The following is a 21,681-nucleotide window of genomic DNA, read 5'->3' as shown; positions in this document are numbered from 1 at the left end:
TTCCCATGCACAACACGCACCCTGCACCCATGTTGGGATGGGGGGGCAGCTGGGGCAGGGAGTGGGTCCAGTGCTGCCTCCTTTGCTAACTGCACCATTGCGGGCCCGGGGGTCTGGCCAGTGCTTTTGGGGGGGGGGGGGTGGTCCTCCTCCCGGCATGGTGGTTGGGCTGGGGTTGGTCGCGGGCCCTGCTGTTGTGCGGTGGATCGCTCGCTGGCGGTTTCACTAAGTCTGAGGTGCCCTGGACCGTATCAGCATCTATGGAGTACTCAACCCCTGTATGGAGGAACATGAGGGTATGATTGTTTTGTCCAAGGGTGGCAGTCCTGGGCGTGCGTGCCTTCGGCTCACACCGGCAGGCAGGCTGGGCCTCTCGGGGGAGTGGGGGGTCCTGGCTGGCTGGCTGGCTGGCTGGCTGGTGCCCTATAGCCTGAAGCTCGCCTGCTCTGGGGGGAGGGGGAGAACAGGGGATGGGTGGAGGGGATGGGGATTGAGGGTTGGGGGGGGGTAGCTCTGTACGGGGGCGGTGGGCCTGGTCGTTGTGGTGGGCTGTGGTTGCCCCGCCTGGGTGTGGGGTGTGGGTGGGTGTCGGCCTCGCCGCTGGTGGACCTCTTGGGGGGCTCTGGTCGGGTCTCGGGCCAGAGAGGCCCTGGGCTCTGCTCATGCTGTGGGGGGGGGGGGGTGCCCGGCGGGACCGGGGTCATCTCTGCCCCGTCTCTCGGTGGGTTGCTTCCGGGTGGGGGTTGCTGCTCCTATGCTTTCCTACGGGTCCTGGCATGGGTTGGACCTGTGGCTGTTTCCTGGGGGAGGGGTGGCCTAGGGCTCCCCGTGTCCTGGGGGTTTCTGGGTGCTCTGGTGACCTGGTCCTGACCTACCTGCTATTCTGGACTGGGGGTGTGATGTCCTGCCCCCCCCCCCCACATCAGCTACAGCCAGCTACACACAGCATCCAAGATAAACCGTAGCACACACACATACACACACACACACACACACACACACGTGTATACACACACACACACACACACACACACACATGCGGCGCACAACTGACCCATCATCACACACTCAGACATTTATCTAAAAATTATATTAAACCAAATGGTAACCCTGCACCGGAAATTCTGCAACCAAATTTTTTTCCTTTTTTTTTTTCTTTTCTCCTCTCTGTTGTTGTTGTTACTTTTTCTTTGTTTGTTTGCTTGTTTGTTTTTTCTGCTGTTGTTGTTTCACCAGTAACACTGTCAGTTCTGCTGATCAGTTTTGGCTACACAGGCTGTTAGTGTGAGTGATGAGAGCCAGCAAAGATGCACCGGGGTCAGCCGGTCTCTGGAGGCAAGGGTGTCCATCTTCTTGATTGGCTCAGGATGGAATGGTTCTGTGGTCTTGTCCAGTTAATACATTCATTCCCTCTGTATACACTTACTTTCAAAGTTTCACTGGCCAGTTGTGATCGTAAACCAGAACTTGAAACAATCCCTATTACAAGAAGAGCTTTTTAGGTTTTATCTTGTTATTTCCACAAAACCTTTTTACATGGTTGGTGTACTTAAGGCCAACAAACAAAGAAAGTTTTATTCACATGACATTATTCAGTAAATACTGGGGGAATAGAGGTCTTATTTCTCCAGTTCAATCTTCATAAGGAGTGTTTGGGGTGAGACAATGCCTTTACCAGCCAGCCAAAACACATTGAATTATCTGCTCCTACAAGGGAGAGTTTATATAATATTCCCACCGCTTGATACAGTTAAATTTATGGACTGAGAAACTGCGCTCCTCTGCTCTGCTCCTCTTTTCTTCTGTCCTCTTCCATAAGCAGAGTCTGTTTATCTGGAGGAAGATGAAAGGACGACTTTTGCTCACTGATATAAATAAATGGAGATAGAGAAGCATGAGGCGAGGCAGTGTAGGAGGAGAGATATCCTTGGGGCAACAGAAGGAGTAGGAGAGAGGGATGAACCTACCACAGGGAGGAGAGAAGGAGAGAGGAGAGGTTTGGTGTTCAAAGTCCCTGTATTAAACGCCTGCCAAGAGAAAATATAACCCTCATATTAGAATAAACTCAGGCACAAAAAGCAACTTAACCAACAAACAAAACATATCACATTTCTCCAAATCATACATGAAACATTTGCCCCCTCCAGCCCACACAGCTGGGATGCTGCATATGGAAGCCATGTTCTACCTTCAGTCAAGCCTTCAATGGTCCTTCAAGAACTGGTACTGGTTCCACGCTCCCAAAGGAGAGGAGGTTTTGGTTTTCAAAACCCTTTCATTGAAACATTTTGACCAGAAACCAGATCAGCATTTCATTTCTGGTGGGTGAAAAGAAAAAAACATTCTTAAAATACAACTTAAAAATGTCACCCAAGCAGAGACGCACATATTCAAAAATTAACAGACATCTTTCCATCCTCGCCCACTGAGCATAGACCTCGCCTACAGCCCATCAGTGTGATAAGGCCTGTGTATCATCCATCATCCATCCCTCCATCATCCATCCATTCATCCCTCCATCATCCTTCCATCCATCCATCATCCCTCCCTCCCTCAATGTTCCCCCTCTTCTCCTGTTCAGGGTGGTGGGGGTGGAGCCTATCCCAGCAGCCTTCCCCCTGGACGGGTCACCAGTCCATGGCAGGGCCAACACATAGAGACAGACAACCATTGGCTCTCCCAGCCACGCCTACGGTGTGCGGACAACTGTGGACACTTAACAATTAAATATGTTGGAGTTTCTGAGTGAAACCCCCCCCCCCCCAGCTCCAGATCCAGGTGCACTCTGTGCCTGCTGGTAGATGTTCCTCTGTGCACAATCCTCCACTGAAGGTCTGCTGTCTCCTCATACAGGACCACCAGCTGCCTTTCAGAGACAAATCTGGACCAAAAAGAACTCAGTCCACTTTGACTCTGATTCCTCCCTAAGCGCCCAGACTAAGGATCTCTATTCAGATCTGGGCAAGAGCATTCTTCCCTGCATCGTGGACAAAAATTTACCTCCTCCTTCCTGCCCCTCCTCCACAGCTGTGGAGGGGGGAGGAGGTGTACTCACATCCTCTGCCTCATGGGTCACACACAGCCAGGTTTCTTGCGTAGGATCTCAGGGACTGTGGCAACACAGTACTGGCCTCCTCCACCGGTCTGTTGATCAGCCTGATGGATGTGATGCTTTTCTCCTCCCTCAGGAACTCCACAGATGTTGCTGCCAACTTCATCAGATGCCCCAGTTCAGTAGGGTTACCCTGAGACTGGCAGACTGCAGTGTCCCTGCAGAATTCCTCCAATACTGTAAAAAACAAAGGCTCCTTCAACAACCACGTACCTGATTGACTCTAACTGGTGACTTGAAAAACCCTTAAATCCAGCATGCCTGCAGGTCTGAGCTGTAGACAGATGTTGGTCCAGTGGGACCACAGACTCTGGTTCCAAGTGTCTAACCCTCCTAAGCAGCTGTTGGGCTGAATCAAGCCAGCTTGGTCCACAGTTATATAAAAGTCAAACAAATTAAAGTGAACAAACTAAAAGACCTGACTAGCCGATGTCAAATGAACTTCACCATTCTAATTATTACTGTTAAATGTTACTCTGTGAAATACTACGAACCCTAGTACATGTTCATATTCATATCCATGAACATTTGTAAATGTAGCCAAACAAATGCACAATCACTATAAAGAATACAGTCACTTTAGCAGTTCTATATGAATGAAATGGCATTCTCCATGCCAGGCCTTACTGTGTGTTCACACCAAACGCGAATGCGAATTTCGCGTCGTGTTATTCGTGCGAATTTGACCGCCGGATCATTTTAGAGTCCATTTGTGTCATTATAAGCGAAATTCGCTCACTTGGCCGAGTAGCGAGTATTTCCAGCAACGTTTCTTTCCGCCATTTCACAATGAATATTCACAGAACTGTTGCGTTGTACCTGCTTTGGAAGGCCGACATACGTCGGAAAACTGGGACTCGGCGAGAGCAGTCGCACTCCTCTTCTCTCCTCCTCTTCTTTTCTGTCTGACTATCATTCTTTGTCTCAACTCCTATCCAATGCAGCTGTGAGCTCTCTACCTAAAACTAATCATGGAATTGATCAGCTGGTCTCTCAACGCTATTGACACCATATTTTCGACAAGGAAATCAGGATTGGAGGAACCTGCCTGCCCGCATGGAACCGACCCTGCGGGCTACATCTTCGATTCCTGGGGGAGATGGCGTACTGTGTGCTTGACGCCTCTCTCCGTGGAGGACATCGAGGACCTCTACTTATTTGGGTTCATGGTTGTGGGACTTGGAGGTGCCCTCACATACCGCAAAATTGGCAGGACGACGGCTGCCACCAGATCTGGATCTCCACATCTCTGTCATTTACAACGCAATTATTGAGGCTGGCAAAGCGGGGCAACAGCAGACTCTTGAAGTGAAACGCAGGATGGAAAACATCTCAGAGCTAGCAAAATTTTTAACTTTACAATTTGGATTGGACTGAAAGAGAAGACAGATTGGAATGTGTGCTCCTCAATGAGCTGCTGAAGGTCGGCCGCCCCACTGTTTATCCTCCAGGAGAACTCCTTCTGCCTTGGTGATGCAAATGGCACGTACTATCCCCCCCCCCCCCCGTGTGTTCCTGACCCCTGCCTCTGCCCTCTCCACCTCCCTTGGGGTGGCAGCGCTGACCTCGTAGTCTGGCTGCAGGCCTCACTCTCACTTGCCTCCATTGGGACAACGGACCATTCAAGTTTAGCGTACAGACACAACAAATGTATTTGTGCTGTTGTTAATTCTGAAGTGTACCATGATAACGATTAACCTGTAATAATTGTGACTGTTTGTGAGAGCTGCACCAGGCAATTGAGTGTGAGTGTGAATTTCTCCTTGGAGATTAATAAAGTATCTATCTATCCATTTGTCTGTCTGTCTGTCTGTCTGTCTGTCCATCCGTCCGTCCGTCCGTCCGTCCGTCAAGCTAGAATCAGTGACAGAATTTCACGAATGGACATCAACTTATTCAACCGGTTCTTGTAATTTTGACACGTAGTGTCATTTAGCACCGGGTTCCTACACATAGCCACAATCAACTTGTCCTCCATCTTGTGACACAGTCAGCCGTGACATCGGGACAACCTCAACGCTGATTGGCTGTCGTTTTTTTCGGCAAAGTTGAATATTTTCAACTTGTGCGAATGTGCGAATTTTCAGGTGGGTGCCGCGAATGGGGCGAGTGATGCAAATTCACGCGTTTGCATAGACTTTGTATGGAAACTGTTCACGTCAAACGCGAAGTCGTAACACAGTTAGTGTGTAACTGGTAGAGTTTCTTACCGATGAGATCAAGGCGATAGACATGTTGTACTTTCACTTTTTGAGTCAGTAGCACCTCCTGCTGCTGCCACCTGGTGGCAGCACAGAATGGTGGAGGTCGGTATTCTGTTGATATTGGGTCGGTCCATGAAGTGACCACACCCAAGGGTTCAGCCTAGTGACATGCCTGTGACACAGGTGACAAACACTTGGATGGGAGATTAAAACACACGACAGGGCAGTCCTGGAAGTGTTATACTAAGTTTTGATTTAGAGTCCAGGTGTTAGTGTATCATTGATCACATGTCTGGATCAAGGAGACCTGGATTACACCAGACCACCTGGAGAGTTTGGAAACAGATGTTTCTGGACAGTTTAGCTGTTGTTAGCATCAGTCTCCATTAGCTTCAAGCTAAATATCTGTGGCTGGTTCTGATGTATTCTGGAGTCACTAAGAAGTGGTGAAGGAGGGAAAAACATCTTAGTGAGCTAAATACTCCTGTTAGTGAGTACTGGAAAGGTAAGACACACTCTTTGGAGGAAGTATCGCTTTAATTACATCACTACCTGTGAGTGTGGCAAATTCCAGCAGAAAAATGTTCAACTGCATCTTTTAACTAAACTCAGTAGTGAAGACACTCACTCATGAGACAGGTATCGACCTTGACTTCCAGCATGACCTTGAACTCCAATCCAAACGTGGCCAAAAGCACCATCTCCCGGTCTTGGACCAGCACTCAGATCCTCTCTCTACATTAAAGAGCAGACTTCAGGCTTCCTTGTTGAGTATTAGTATTAGTCGTGTGCGGCATCAGGAAGCGAACTCACTCAGCAGCACAGCTGCAGCGTGTCTGCCATCGACTCACCTGCTCCTAACCACACGCTCCTGCTGGAAGCCTCTCCAGATGAGCGCCAGATGATTTCTGATCCACGAACGGTAGATTGGCCGAGTGACAAACTCTTGCTAAACTGTTCTATCGTTGTTATTCCACATACCGCTATTAACCTGCAACTGCTCTGAGGTCCTCATCCCCTCCCTGCAATAAACATGTGAGTAAACATTTGGTAGAAATTATGTTTGGTCGCTAGTTTGCTATTGTTTTTATGTATCTTAACTGTCGTCTACCATCCCTTTGTCTTTCTCTGTGCTCATCTTCCTCACTCTCTCTTGTTCACGTCCATCTGTCTGTCATTCTCTCTCCCTCCTCTCTCTGTGTCTCTTTTCTGCTTTTACGACTCTCTCTTCTCTGTCTTTGTCTCTGTCCCTGTCCTCTGTCTCTTCTCTGTCTTTGTCTCTGTCCCTGTCCCTGTCCTATGTCTCTCTCTCTCCCTCCAGAAGGTAAAGGCAGACGTCCGTCCCCATTGATCCTGGATCTGCTCCACCTTCCTGCTGGTAAAGGAAGGTTTTCATCTCTGCTGTGTCAGATGTGCTTGTTCATAGAAGGAGGGAGGTTCTACATCTGCTCTACTAGGAGGGAGGTTCTACTCCTGCTCTGCTAGGAGGGAGGTTCTACTCATTCTCTGCTAGGAGGGAGGTTCTACACCTGCTCTACTGTGGGGAGATTTCACACCACCAACTAGGAGGTAGGTTCAAAACCTGCTCTACTAGGAGGGAAGTTCTAAACCTGCTCTACTAGGAGGGAGGTTCTAAACCTGCTCTCATAGGCGGGAGGTTCTACACCTGCTCTACTAGGAGGGATGCTCTACTCCTGCTCTGCTAGGAGGGAGGTTCTACTCCTGCTCTACTAGGAGGGAGGTTATACTCCTGCTCAATTAGGAGGGAGGTTCTACTCCTGCTCAACTAGAAGAGAGGTTTCACACAAACTACTAAGAGGGAGGTTCTACACCTGCTCTACCAGGAGGGAGGTTCTACACCTGCTCTCCTACGAGGGAGGTTCTACACCTGCTCTACTAACAGGGATGTTCTACTCCTGCTCTGCTAGGAGGAAGTTTCTACTCCTGCTCTACTAGAAGTGAGGTTACACACTAACTACTAGGAGGGAGGTTCTACACCTGCGCTACTAGGAGGGAGGTTCTACACCTGCTCTACTAGGAGGGAGGTTCTACACCTGCTCTGCAAGGAGGGAGGTTCTACACCTGCGCTACAAGGAGGGAGGTTCTACTCCTGCTCTGATTGGAGGGAGGTTTCAAACCAACTACTAGGAGGAAGGTTCTTCACCTGCTCTGCTAGGAGGGAGTTTCTACACCTGCTCTGCTAGGAGGGAGGTTCTACACCTGCTCTACTAGGAGAGAGGTTCTACTCCTGCTCTGCTAGGAGGGAGGTTCTACTCCTGCTCTGCCAGGAGGGAGGTTCTACTCCTGCTAAACTAGAAGGGAGGTTGAACACCAACTACTAGGAGGGAGGTTCTACATCTGCTCAACTAGAAGGGAGGTTCTACTCCTGCTCTACTAGAAGGGAGGTTTCACACAACTACTAGGAGGAAGGTTCTTCACCTGCTCTGCTAGGAGGGAGGTTCTACTCCTGCTCTACAAGGAGGAAGGTTCTACACATGCTCTACTAGGAGGAAGGTTCTACACCTGCTCGACTAGGAGGGAGGTTCTACACCTGCTCTACTAGGAGGGAGGTTCTACACCTGCTCTACTAGAAGGGAGGTTCTACTCCTGCTCTACTAGAAGGGAGGTTTCAAACCAACTACTAGGAGGAAGGTTCTTCACCTGCTCTGCTAGGAGGGAGTTTCTACTGCTGCTCAACTAGAAGGGAGGTTCTACTCCTGCTCTGTAAGGAGGGAGGTTCTACACCTGCTATACTGGGAGGGAGGTTCTACTCCTGCTCTGCTAGGAGGGAGGTTCTACTCCTGCTCTGTCAGGAGGGAGGTTCTTCTCCTGCTCTCCTAGCAGGGAGGTTCAACATCTGCTCTACTAGAATGGAGGTTCTACTCCTGCTCTACAAGAAGGGAGGTTCTATTCCTGCTCTACAAGAAGGGAGGAGTCAAACCAACAACTAGGAGGAAGGTTCTTCACCTGCTCTGCTAGGAGGGAGCTTCTACACCTGCTATCCTAGTAGGTAGGTTCTACACCTGCTCTACTAGGAGGGAGGTTCTACTCCTGCTCTGCCAGGAGGGAGGTTCAACTCCTACTTTACTAGGAGGGAGGTTCTTCTCCTGCTCAACTGGAAGGGAGGTTTCACACTAACTACTAGGAGGGAGGTTCTACACCTGCTCTGCTACGAGGGAGGTCTACACCTGCTCTACTAGGAGGGAGGTTCTACTCCTGCTCTGCTAGGAGGGAGGTTCTACTCCTTCTCTGCCAGGAGGGAGGTTCTACTCCTGCTCAACTAGAAGGGAGGTTTTACACCAACTACTAGGAGGGAGGTTCTACATCTGCTCTACTAGAAGGGAGGTTCTACTCCTGCTCAACTAGAAGGGAGGTTTCAAACCAACTACTAGGAGGAAGGTTCTTCACCTGCTCTGCTAGGAGGAATGTTCTACATCTGCTCTACTAGGAGGGAGGTTCTACTCTTGCTCTGCTTGGAGGTAGGTTCTACTCCTGCTCTGCTAGGAGGGAGGTTCTACTCCTGCTCTACGAGGAGGGACGTGCTACTCCTGCTCTCCAAGAAGGTAGGTTTCAAACCAACTACTAGGAGGAAGGTTCTTCACCTGCTCTGCTAGGAGAAAGTTTCTACACCTGCTCTGCAAGGAGGGAGGTTATACACCTGCTCTACTTGGAGGGAGGATCTACTCCTGCTCTGCTAGGAGGGAGGTTCTACTCCTGCTCTGCCAGGAGGGAGGTTCTACTCCTTCTCTCCTAGGAAGGAGGTTCTACTCCTGCTCAACTAGAAGGGAGGTTTAACACCAACTACTGGGAGGGAGGTTCTTCACCTGCTCTACTAGGATGGAGTTTCTACACCTGCTCTGCAAGGAGGGAGCTTCTACACCTGCTATCCTAGGAGGGAGGTTCTACTCCTGCTCTACTAGACGGGAGGTTTCAAACCAACTACAAGGAGGAAGGTTCTTCACCTGCTCTGCTAGGAGGGAGGTTCTACCCCTGCTCTATAAGGAGGGAGGTTCTATACCTGCTCCCCTAGGAGGGAGGTTCTAATCCTGCTCATCTAGGAGGGAGGTTCTACACCTGCTAGACTAGGAAGGAGGTTCCGGCTCAACTAGGAGGGAGGTTCTACTCCTGCTCTACTAGGAGGGAGGTTCTACACCTGCTCAACTAGAAGGGAGGTTTCACACAAACTATTAGGAGGGAGGTTCTACTCCTGCTCTACTAGCAGGGATTTTCTACTCCTGCTCTACAAGGAGGGAGTTTCTCCTCCTGCTCCACGAGGAGGGAGGTTCTACACCTGCTCTACTAAAATGGAGGTTCTACTCCTTCTCTACTAGAAGGGAGGTTCTACACCTGCTCTGCTAGGAAGTAGGTTCTGCACGTGCTCTGCCAGGAGGGAGGTTCTACTCCTGCTCTACGAGGAGGGAGGTTCTACTCCTGCTCAACTAGAAGGGAGGTTTCACACGAACTACTAGGAGGGAGGTTCTACTCCTGCTCTACAAGGAGGGAGGTTCTACACTTGCTCTACTGGGAGGGAGGTTCTACTCCTGCTCTACTAGGAGGGAGGTTCTACTCCTGCTCAACTAGAAGGGAGGTTTCACACTGAATACTAGGAGGGACGTTCTACACCTGCTCTACCAGGAGGGAGGTTCTACACCTGCTCGACGAGGAGGGAGGTTCTACTCCTGCTCTACTAGGAGGGAGGTTCTACTCCTGCTCTACTAGAAGGAAGGTTCTACACCTGCTGTACTGGGAAGGAGGTTCTACACCTGCTGTGATAGGAGGTAGGTTCCACACCTGCTCTGCTAGGTGGGAGGTTTTACTCCTGCTCTACAAGGAGGGACGTGCTATTCCTGCTCTACTAGAAGGTAGGTTCTACTCCTGCTCATCTAGAAGGGAGGTTTCACACTAACTACTCGGAGGGAGGTTCTACTACTGCTCTGCTAGGAGAGAGGTTCTACTCCTGCTCTGCCAGGAGGGAGGTTCTACAACTGCTCTACTATGAGGGAGGTTCTACTCCTGCTCTGCTAAAAGGGAGGTTCTACTCCTGCTCTACAAGGAGGGAGGTACTTCACATGCTCTACTAGGTGGAAGTTTCTACATCTGCTCATCTAGTAGGGAGGTTCTATACCTGCTCTACTAAGAGGGATGTTGTACTCCTGCTCTGCGAGGAGGGAGTTTCTACTCCTCCTCTACTAGGAGGTAGGTTCTTCTCCTGCTCTACTAGAAGGGAGTTTTCAAACCACCTACTAGGAGGAAGGTTCTTCACCTGCTCTTCCAGGAGGGAGGTTCTTCTCCTGCTCTACAAGGAGGGAGGTTCTTCACATGCTCTACTAAGAGGGATGTTGTACTCCTGCTCTGCTAGGAGGGAGTTTCTACTCCTCCTCTACTAGGAGGTAGGTTCTCCTCCTGCTCATCTAGATGGGAGGTTTCACACTAACTACTAGGAGGGAGGTTCTACACCTGCTCTACTAGGAGGGAGGTTCTACTCCTGCTCTGCTACGAGGGAGGTTCTACACCTTCTCTACTGGGAGGGAGGTTCTACTCCTGCTCTGCTAGGAGGGAGGTTCTACTCCTGCTCTGCCAGGAGGGAGGTTCTACTCCTTCTCTACTAGGAGGGAGGTTCTACATCTGCTCTACTAGAAGGGAGGTTCTACTCCTGCTCTACAAGAAGGGAGGTTCTACTCCTGCTCTACTAGAAGTGAGGTTTCAGACAACTACTAGGAGGAACGTTCTACACCTGCTCTTCTAGAAGGGAGGTTTCACACCAACTACTAGTAGGTAGGTTCTACACCTTCTCTGGTAGGAGGTAGGTTCTACAACTGCTCTGCTAGGAGGGAGGTTCTTCTCCTGCTCTACAAGGAGGGAGGTTCTACTCCTGCTCTGCCAGGAGGGAGGTTCTACTCCTGCTCTACTAGGAGGGAGATTCTACATCTGCTCTACAAGAAGGGAGGTTCTACTCCTGCTCTACTAGACGGGAGGTTCTACTCCTGTTCATTTAGAAGGGAGGTTTCACACTAACTACTAGGAGGGAGGTTCTACACCTGCTCCACCACGAGGGAGGTTCTACTCCTGCTCTGCCAGGAGGGAGGTTCTACTCCTCCTTTACTAGAAGGGAGGTTCTACTCCTGCTCTAATAGAAGGGAGGTTTCACACAACTACTAGGAGGAAGGTTCTACACTTGCTCTGCTAGGAGGGAGGTTCTACTCCTGCTCTACAAGGAGGGAGGTTCTACTCCTGCTCTACTAGAAGGGAGGTTTCAAACCAACTACTTGGAGGAAGGTTCTTCACCTGCTCTACTAGGATGGAGTTTCTACACCTGCTCTGCAAGGAGGGAGCTTCTACACCTGCTATCCTAGGAGGGAGGTTCTACTCCTGCTCTGCCAGGAGGGAGGTTCAACTCCTGCTTTACTAGGAGGGAGGTTCTACTCCTGCTCAACTAAAAGGGAGGTTTCACACTAACTACTAGGAGGGAGGTTCTACACCTGCTCTGCTATGAGGGAGGTTCTACACCTGCTCTACTAGGAGGGAGGTTCTACTCCTGCTCTGCTAGGATGGAGGTTCTACTCCTGCTCTGCCAGGAGGGAGGTTCTACTCCTACTCAACTAGAAGGGAGGTTTAACACCAACTACTAGCAGGGAGGTTCTACAGCTGCTCTACTAGAAGGGAGGTTCTACTCCTACTCTACAAGAAGGGAGGTTTCACACAACTACTAGGAGGAAGGTTCTACACCTGCTCTGCTAGGAGCGAGGTTCTACTCCTGCTCTACGAGGAGGGAGGTTCTACACATGCTCTACTAGGAGGAATCTTCTACACCTGCTCGACTAGGAGGGAGGTTCTACACCTGCTCTACTAGGAGGGCGGTTCTACTAGGAGGGAGGTTCTACACCTGCTCTACTAGAAGGGAGGTTCGACTCCTGCTCTACTACAACGGAGGTTTCAAACAAACTACTAGGAGGAAGGCTCTTCTCCTGCTCTGCTAAGAGGAAGTTTCTACACGTGCTCTGCAAGGAGGGAGGTTCTACACCTGCTCTACTAGGAGGGAGGTTCTACTCTTGCTCTTCCAGGAGGGAGGTTCTACTCCTGCTCAACTAGAAGGGAGCTTTAACACCAACTACTAGGAGGAAGCTTCTACATCTGCTCTACTATGAGGGAGGTTCTACTCCTGCTCTGCTAGTAGGGAGGTTCTATACCTGCTCCACTAGGAGGGAGGTTGTAATCCTCGTCTGCTAGGAGGGTGGTTCTACACCTGCTAGACTAGGAGGGAGGTTCCTGCTCAACTAGGAGTGAGGTTCTACCCCTGCACAACTAGAAGGGAGGTTTCACAAAAACTACTAGGAGCGAGGTTCTACACCTGCTCTGCTACCAGGGAGGTTCTACTCCTGCTCAACTAGAAGGGAGGTTTCACACAAACTACTAGGAGGGATATTCTGCTCCTGCTCTGCTCGGAGGGAGGTTTTACTCCTGCTCTCCCAGGATGGAGGTTCTACTCCTGCTTTACTAGGAGGGATGTTCTACACCTGCTCGACTAGGAGGAAGATTCTACTCCTTCTCTACTAGGAGGGAGGTTCTACTCCTGCTACTAGGAGGGAGGTTCTACACCTGCTCTACTAGGAGGAAGGTTGTATTCTTGCTCAACTAGGAGGGAGGTTCTACACCTGCTCTACTAGAAGGGAGGTTTTACACCTGCTCTACAAGTACAAGTACCAGAGTACCAGCAAATCTCATCGGAGACATACAGCATTATAGTTTTTCTCATGAATCCAACTTTTTGCTTGCAAAGGGAAAATTGTGTTTATCTTTTTGAAAGGAACATAGTGTCACGAGAGGTTTGTGTTCTAGGGTGAACGCTTACAGATTTGGTGTGAGAAGCAGGACAGGGCATGTCAGGCCAGTTGAACTATGACTGAACTTTTGCTGGCAAGGTGCTTTCACAGCCTAACTTTTGGGAGGCGCTACCAATCACACTAATGCGACTGCCTGGGTTTGGATGGGATCTGGTCCACTGGGGCTGGCCATTCACCACACCAGTCAGTCACCTTCATGGAGTCTGACACTAGACTGCTTCCTTCTAATTCAAACTTCACATCCAATCACTTTTCATTTTCTCATAAATCCTGTTAGAACCCGCCTCCCTTGCTTTTTTCCAATTATGTGATTGTGTTTTAATTTGGAGCAGTGAATGAGCTATTAGCTGTCGCTGACACATAACCCATGTAATGCTGAAAACCAGCAGAGCAGCTGTGACACTTTATCCTCATTCACTCACTCACATGCTCACTAAGCCGCATGCTCACTCACTTGCTAACAAATTAAATGCACCTACTTTGGAAATAGGATTAGTGGAGGGTTAGCCAAGCTGGCCGAGTCTGACTCAACACTGAGAGACACAGTACAGAGCAGACTAGGGAAGCTGTTTGGTTCAAAGTATGTCAACACTGATCACATATTCACCAGGTGTCGGCGAGCCAGAGGAAGAGGACAGGCAGGAAAATGCAGACGGAAAATGTTCTTCTGCAGGGAACTTTAGTTAATTGCGGTTGCAGGAGATCTGAGTTTGCCATCAGAGTTGACTGGCAGCCAGTTAGAACTTTATCAGCAAAATAAAAAGTGTGTATTGGATGAATAAAAGCGAGAAAGTGGGAGTTTTCAAGTGATGAGAGCCTGGAAAAGAAAGCGGGAGAGGAGCCGGTCAAATGAGATGGAGCAAGAGCAAATCAAGGTATTCTACTTTTGTCTTACCACTGAAAACGGAGAAGTTTAATCTCTGTCACTCATCATGCTGCTTCGGATCACCACAGCAATTTGCCTGGCTGCCAGTCAGCAAACATCAGTACTGGTTCAGAAATATGAAGAAGGCCCTCTTACTCCCCTCACAAAGCTCTCTTCCGCTGCACTTCCCTGTGAAACAAGGCCCACTGTTGACTGTTAGCGTCTACTTCCTCACTCTCTCTCTCTCTCCCTCACTCTCTCTCTCTCCCTGAGCTCACCCTCTCTTGCTCGTTCTGGTCACTTCCTTTGTCTTGGACAGGTTTCTGTTGCTTTCATCTATTTCAGATTTTTTCTTTCCTCTTCGTGCTGTTCATGCATTTTCCTCTTTCGCCTTTGAACTCTTCAACTTTACATCACTCTCTACTGTCTCCCCCCTCCTTTACTTGCTCTTTGCTTTTACTAGTCCTATCAAATTCTGATCACATGATGATATCAAAGATGCAAACCCTCCAGGAGACACTACTTTCATGTGATGAAACTTGCTTACAATTCTTTCAAAGCTGTAAACCCAAGGCTGAATATTAACACTCCGCATTACTGACCTTCTTCTTACACAATGTTTCTTTGTCAGTTTCTGACTCAGAGAATACTTCATGTTCTTAGTGAACCAGCTGCAGGCTCTCAGGAGAACGCCTGAATTTAACATACACATCAACAAAGAGTCAACATGATGAAAAGGGACAAAGGTTTGAATCAGTCTCATTAAAGAATGTTAAGGTCACGTGTCATTTGGTATGTTGAGAAGGTGTGGCCTGTTCACCACGCACTGGTGATACACTTGCATGCTCCTGGTGTGGTCCCATGTTGCAAGATGACGTGTCCTTATTTTACTGATGTATTTTCAAGTCTTACATTGTGTTGGGCATCTTTTAAAATGTATCTGTCATGACCTGGCTCTGAAGCCATGGCAAAGAGTGGGAGATGCTGGTTGAAGACCAAATAATGAATTTCCATCCATCCCTCCATCCATCCATCATCCATCTATCATCCCTCCATCCATCCATCATCCATCCATCATCCATCCATCATCCCTCCATCCATCCATCATCCATCCATCATCCATCCATCATCCATCCCTCCATCCATCCATCATCCATCCATCCCTCCATCCACCCATCCATCCATCCATCCATCCATCCATCCATCCATCCATCATCCATCCATCCATCATCCATTCATCCCTCCATCTTCTCCCTCTCCTCCTGTTGAGGGTGGTGGGGGTGGAGCCTATCCCAGCAGCCTTCCCCCTGGACAGGTCACCAGTCCATGGCAGGGCCAACACATAGAGACAGACAACCATTGGCTCTCCCAGCCACGCCTACGGTCAATTTAGAGTCTGGATTAACCTGGTCCCTCTTGATGTCTTTGGACTGTGGAGGAAGCTGGAGTACCAGAGAGAACCCAGCAGGAACAGGGAGAACATGGAGACTCACCCAGAAAGACCCCGTGCTGCAGCCGGGGCTCCACCCACAACCTTCTTGCTGGGGGCCACAGTGAGGACCACTGCTCCACTGGGCTGCCTCAAATAATGAATTTATTTAACTAAACAAACGCAACGATAAACCAAGAAATTAACTAAAAGAAAAATGTGATGTGTTGGTCAGTAGTACCAGTAGTGTGGAAGGAGGCTTCCCACCAGCAAGGTGAGGTCTATATGTTGCCGAGAGAGCATCGGGCCCAGGTGCTTCCAACAAGAGGAATGACAGCCCTCTGCCCTCCAGATACCTGCTGCATCACAGGAAATGTAATAATGAGACACCAGCCAGGGACCTTCACAGTATCTGTTTCAATTTTAAAAGATCCACATTTCAATAAGCAGCTCGACAGTTCTTGCTCTGAGATGTCCCTCTGCTCTGTTGGTCTGCATTCCCAGTAGAATCACCAATGTCAATGTTAGCTGTCTCTGGCTTGACCAGTTGCAACTTGACACAAATCAATGTGACCTTACCAGAAGTTGTCCCGGTTAATGACAAGTTGACATTGAATTGATTGTGATGTATTTGTAATGACAACTTGATGACAAGTATATTAATATTTATGACAGTTTTATGTTAGGTGGAGTGCTAAGTGTTGTCTATAGTTTTCTGTCCTTGTCTGCATATTAAGTTAGGGTATTTTAAGCACTTGCCCAACCATTTCCCCACTGAACGTGAGCATGATTATTTAAAAAGTGTATGTAAGTAAAACTAATAACTTGTCAGGGGCTCATTCAGAGGAGGCACTGGAGGCCACGGACCCCTGTCTCCCCCTAGTTGTGTGGACTGGTTTTGACCTGCTTGCAGTTTGTAGTGGTCCTTATTGATTTCTGTGCATTTTTGGTACTGAGTTTTATTCCTGTGTGGTGCCAGTTGCTGCGCTTTTAATGTGTGCAGTGGTCTTCCTGAAACGTTGGCAGAGTTCATTTTGGTGTGGGCCTCAACTCCTGTGGGGATGGGTTGCAAGGCGTTTATGGCTGTAAAACTGTTATCCTCTCAGCGGGAAGCATCATAGCGTTGTCACATTCCTGTCTTATGAAATCATATTTCTTATCTGGACAAGACAAGAATACTAGTCTAGAGCACCGAGGCACTGAACCTGACTCTGCTCCTCTTTGGGGTAGAATCAGTCAGAGGGTCCAAGACCCAGCACTTAGTGACTATGTAGCACTAACTGTGTTGGGTGATGTTGTATGTTTGTCAAAAAAAAAAAAAAAAAAAAAGGAAGGGGGGGGCGACACTTCTTCTGCCACTAGATGGCAGTACCTGTGACCAAATCACAACTGAAGCACTTTTGCGCTTCCTATGGACTTTTCCTTAATTAAGTCTAAATTCTTGCTTGTGTTGTACGTCGCTTTGGACAAAAGCGTCTGCTAAATGAAACTGTAGAATTGTAGAAGATCCGTCTACGAGTTCTGCGAGTCTTCCTCACTTCAGCAAGAATCATTCATTTGGGTCTCTAACAGAGCCCCTAAAAGTAGGCAAAGTTATTACCGTTTTCACTTTTTCAATCTCTCACTCTTTTCATGTTCTGAGATCACTGCTTTATCCCCCTCGTTCTATTTTTCATCACAACTTTATCCTCATTCATACCCTCAAACACTCTTTAAACTTCAAGAAATGAGACCCACAGCTCTTGAATAAAAAAGAAGTAGGTCTGGGTGATCACCAGAAAGTTTCTGACATGCACAATCACCCTTAAGCTGGCTGGGAATGTTTTAGAGGGAGCTGGTCTCTTTTCTGAGGGGGATAAGACGCCTGCTCGTCTGTCAGGGCTTTTGAGGTAGACGAGAGGCAGCAACCTGTTCAGCTGCTCTCCTTCACGTCACCCTAATTAGAGGAAGCTGGTTTGATATCTGAGCAGGGACATGGGTGCATGTCCATGTGTATTGATGAGAGAGTTTTATAAAGATGTTGTCTTTATTGAAACTAGCCAGACACACTTCAGACATTTTATCAGTGGTAGAATAATGTGTGTGTGTGTGTGTGTGTGTGTGTGTGTGTGTGTGTGTGTGTTAACCACCAGAGTGAGGACATTTTAGCCAGTCCTCACATCTTCAAAGGGCTGTTTGAAGGTCAAGACTTGGTTTTAGGGTTGAGGTTAGATAGACATTCTGGTTAGTTTTAGGCTCAAGGTTGGGGTCAGGCAGTCAGTTGAGATGGTTAGGGTGAGGGGGAGGGGCTAGGGAATGTATTACGTGAAAGTCAATGAAAGTCCTCACAAAGATATAAGTACAAGGGTGTGTGTGTGTGTGTGTGTGTGTGTGTGTGTGTGTGTGTGTGAGTGGAAGAGAGAGAGAGTGTATTGCATAATGCAGTGGCAAGGCACCGCAGGATGATGATAAGGAGGGGACTTAAGAAGTGAGCTCTCTCGGCCTAATCACTGCACACATTTCAAAGGCGAGAACACCAATTAAAACTGATAGGGCTCAATATGGGCTTTTGGGCTGCCAAAGCAAGAGCAACACATCCAACATGAGAGTCATGCCTGGCTCCTGGTCAAGAGAAGCAGTTTGCCACTGATAAATAGTCTGCCTCTGCTTGGGGCTTTGGCAGGGTTAGGGTGAGGGGGTGGACAGGGTCAGTCTCTAGTCCTCATGTGTCTGTGCATGTTGGGGATCACAAGGCCTTGATCCATCCCAGCTTCAAAAAAAGTAGAAAGGAAACTGATGAGATTGAAGATGTGAGTGTATCAGGACTGTGTTGTAGGCAGGAGACGGGCGGTTACGAAGGCCAGCTCCTCAAACTGGAATGAACATCCCTGAACAGAGGAAGTGCCCTTCATCATGACCTGTCTCCCACCTACAACACAGTCCTGAACAATTTGTAGTTCCCTATGATTTCTGTCTTAGGGCCCCAGCTGGAGCCATCCTCCTCCTCCTCCTCTTATCCAGTTGGTCCGGGTCGCAGGGGCAGCAGCCTCAGCAAGGAAGCCCAGACTGTCCTCTCCAGCCACTCTTTAGGTTCTAGCTTAGCAAGAAAAACATGAACATAACTTGAAAAAATTCAAGTTCATTGAACTTGCAGGATAAAGATAACATAACTTGTTACAACTAAGTAATTACTGAATAAAATAATTTGTCAGTGCCTTTAAACTTGGCAAATTTAAACTTTTAAAACTGAACACAACCATAAATACTCTGTTTCAACAGATACTGAATGAAAACACAAAATAAATGAAATTCTGCAGATGAAAATAAAGTGCACAAATGCTTAAAAGTAAGCAATTGATTAGGTTGAATGGTGGAGATGAAAGGAAAGTTGGGTTTTAAGTTAAGTAACTACACAGTTCTTAAATTATAAAAATACATAATAGGGTCTTTGCCAGAAGTACCTCCTGGCTCAGGCCCTAATAAATAATTATGATTTTGAAGGTAGGTGGCGCAGTGGAGCAGTGGTCCTCCCTGTGGCCCCCCAGCAAGAAGGTTGTGGGTGGAGCCCCGGCTGCAGCACGGGGTCTTTCTGGGTGAGTCTCCATGTTCTCCCTGTTCCTGCTGGGTTCTCTCTGGTACTCCAGCTTCCTCCACAGTCCAAAGACATCAAGAGGGACCAGGTTAATCCAGACTCTAAATTGACCGTAGGCGTGGCTGGGAGAGCCAATGGTTGTCTGTCTCTATGTGTTGGCCCTGCCATGGACTGGTGACCTGTCCAGGAGGAAGGCTGCTGGGATAGGCTCCACCCCCACCACATGGATGGATTTTGAAGGTGCAATTTAAAATGTGCAGATTCACAATATTTTGCACCCGAGTACAACTTTACTTCCCCATGTGCTTCTACTTAACATAAACAGAACAGTAAAACCCAAAATGAATTTTCAGCCGTCCCTCCTCACAAAAACCAAAATATTTGTGTATACAACTTATTGATTTTACCCCTGTGTTTTGAGCATTCAGAACAAAATGAAACGCTGCAGGGAAAAATAATAAATGTAAACCAAAAAAATCCTGTCAGCTGATTGAGCCTCAGACCTCCATGTCCTCACAGAAGCTTCCTCTTCTTTATCCATTTCAAGAGCACCACTGGTGAGACGCTGGTTGTGGTCGAGGAAGACCGAGGCTTTGAGATTGTCATTGGTAACTGACCTCCTGCGACTGGACAGAACCAACTTGTCAATGCTGTTGCTTGGCTCAGCACCTGCTGAGTTCATGATGACATCACATCTCTGTATCGTTTCGCCAAGGTGCTCAGCACAGAAAGTCTCTCCTGCTGTCCATCCCAGAAAACATCCCAATGTGCCACTGCACAGGCTGAAGCTTTGAGTGATGCTGGCCCCAAGCGACCAAATAGAGGTTCAGTTCATGTTGAGGACCAACGCTGAAACCTGGGATGTTTTTGTAGCTTGAAACACTGTCATTCTGAAATGCAGTGTGACGAGGATCAAACACCCCGACCTCCTTCAGGAAGCCAATGGCAGGTTGGCCATCTGACAGGTACTTGCCTAGTGTTTCCTCTGCATTGTTGTATGCTCGCTCCACTGAGTTGAGGATTTGTTTCTGTGTGGCAAAAGAGAGGTCAAGCCCCTCCAAGTACTGGGCACAGGCTTCATATTGGAGCTCTTTGTTTGCTGCAAAGGTAGTCACATGTCTCAGTGGTCATCGGACATCTGCTCTGGAAGAGGTTTAGACGTTGGATGATGACTTTGCACTTATCTGCCATGATGCTGATGTGCAGCTGGAGACTTGGAGTGGCTTCTGGATTCTGGAGCGTCTCACGAAGGCTTTCCACAGATTGCAAGTATGTGGCAAAAATGCACCACAAACAGAAGAAGAAATTAGTCACATTTTTGACAGTACAATCTGAGTTATCTTAGAATCATGCATTCATGTGTCGCAAAGGGGATGAAGTCCAATGTGACTTTAATGCAATGTAAAGAAGTAATACACTGTAAAGATAGAAATATTCTTACATTTACTTCCATCTCTGCGAACTCCTTGTACAGTCCAAGTGCTCTCAGTGGTGTACTGCAGCAAACCTGGAGTTTCACTGTGTTGCACATGGATTTGAAGCCTTTCTTCCTGAAGGTAGTTTTTTTGGCAGGAACTGGAGGCATCTTCTTTAGCGGGAGCCAGCTTGGTAGAACCTTTGTGAGAAACTCAACATGGAAGCAGTCAGCTGATCAAAAGGCTTGAGGAAGGCACCACCAATGAGGTTCATGATGCGTGCCATGACATTACGTAAAGGGAATTAGCGAATAATGACTGTCGCACAGTGTTAAATACTTTCTTCGTATACGCTGCGTTGTCGAACACAATGACATCATCAATGGCTATGTTATGTTCTTGTGATATTCTTGCAGACACTTCACCACAAAACAATTCACCACCACTTTCATGTCGTGTACAGGGAAGTGGAAGAGCACCGTCCTTAGCGGTGATTTTTGTTGGCAAATGCGACAAATTTCCTTCTCACGCAGGTTAGCCTGTTCGCCAGGAGAACAGCAAGTGTAAATGACAACGTAACAGCTGACATGAAAAGAAGGAGTGATGCAATCGCTCAAAGTTGTATTAAAGATGCGGTGACTGGATAAAATTGCTGGCTGTGTAAAATTCGCAGGGATGGCCTGAATTTGCGTTAATAGTTGCGATCGCATCATCATGGATCCCCAGAGGGACTGGACAATCTCCTGCTCCATCCTACCCTCACTGGTGAACAAGATCCCGAGATACTAAAACTCCTCCACCTGAGGTAGGACCTCCCCCCCAACCTGGAGTGGGCAGGCCACCCTTTTCCAGCTGTGGACCATGGCCTCAGAGCACTAGAGCTGCTGGCTGCTGAAGCAGCGCAGCCTGCTGCTACTAATGTTAGCAACACACAACACAAGACAGTGAAAAGATGTGACATCATCAATCCACTGCCAACCACTTATCCTGTTTCAGGGTCGTGGGGTGGCTGGAGGCCGACCCAGCTGATATCAGGCAGAAGGCAGGTCACCCTCGCCATTCCATCGGTGGTCCTCCAGTATCTCCAGTCTGGACTCAGGTGGACTGAGGAAGAGCCGAGGCCCTGGTGTGTGTATGGTGAAGTTCTCAGCAGTGGATCCTGAACCCTGAACCTCAGGTGGAACCTTTGACCGAAACACCTGGGACTGAAAGACCAGCTGACCCACTGCAGCAGTCCAGGTCCA

The 21,681-nt window shown here is 48.4% G+C and overlaps 1 long non-coding RNA gene across 1 annotated transcript; it reads right to left on the bottom strand.

Annotated features, from left to right (window-relative positions):
- Positions 1-1,019: 1,019 nt before the first annotated feature.
- On the bottom strand, positions 1,020-14,712 carry LOC147256776 (uncharacterized). The gene is made up of 5 exons (XR_015117510.1): positions 14,053-14,712; positions 3,056-3,289; positions 2,189-2,318; positions 1,968-2,027; positions 1,020-1,833 (listed from the first exon to the last, which is right to left on the bottom strand). It is a non-coding gene; the product is annotated as an uncharacterized LOC147256776 (long non-coding RNA).
- Positions 14,713-21,681: the final 6,969 nt, after the last annotated feature.

This window comes from Aulostomus chinensis, chromosome 8, assembly GCF_037954235.1.
Source record: "Aulostomus chinensis isolate RoL2024-O1b breed Wild chromosome 8, RoL_Achi_v1.0, whole genome shotgun sequence".
NCBI lineage: Eukaryota > Metazoa > Chordata > Actinopteri > Syngnathiformes > Aulostomidae > Aulostomus > Aulostomus chinensis.
The sequence above is the reverse complement of the archived record's forward strand: the minus strand, read 5'-3'. Positions and strand labels throughout refer to the sequence as shown.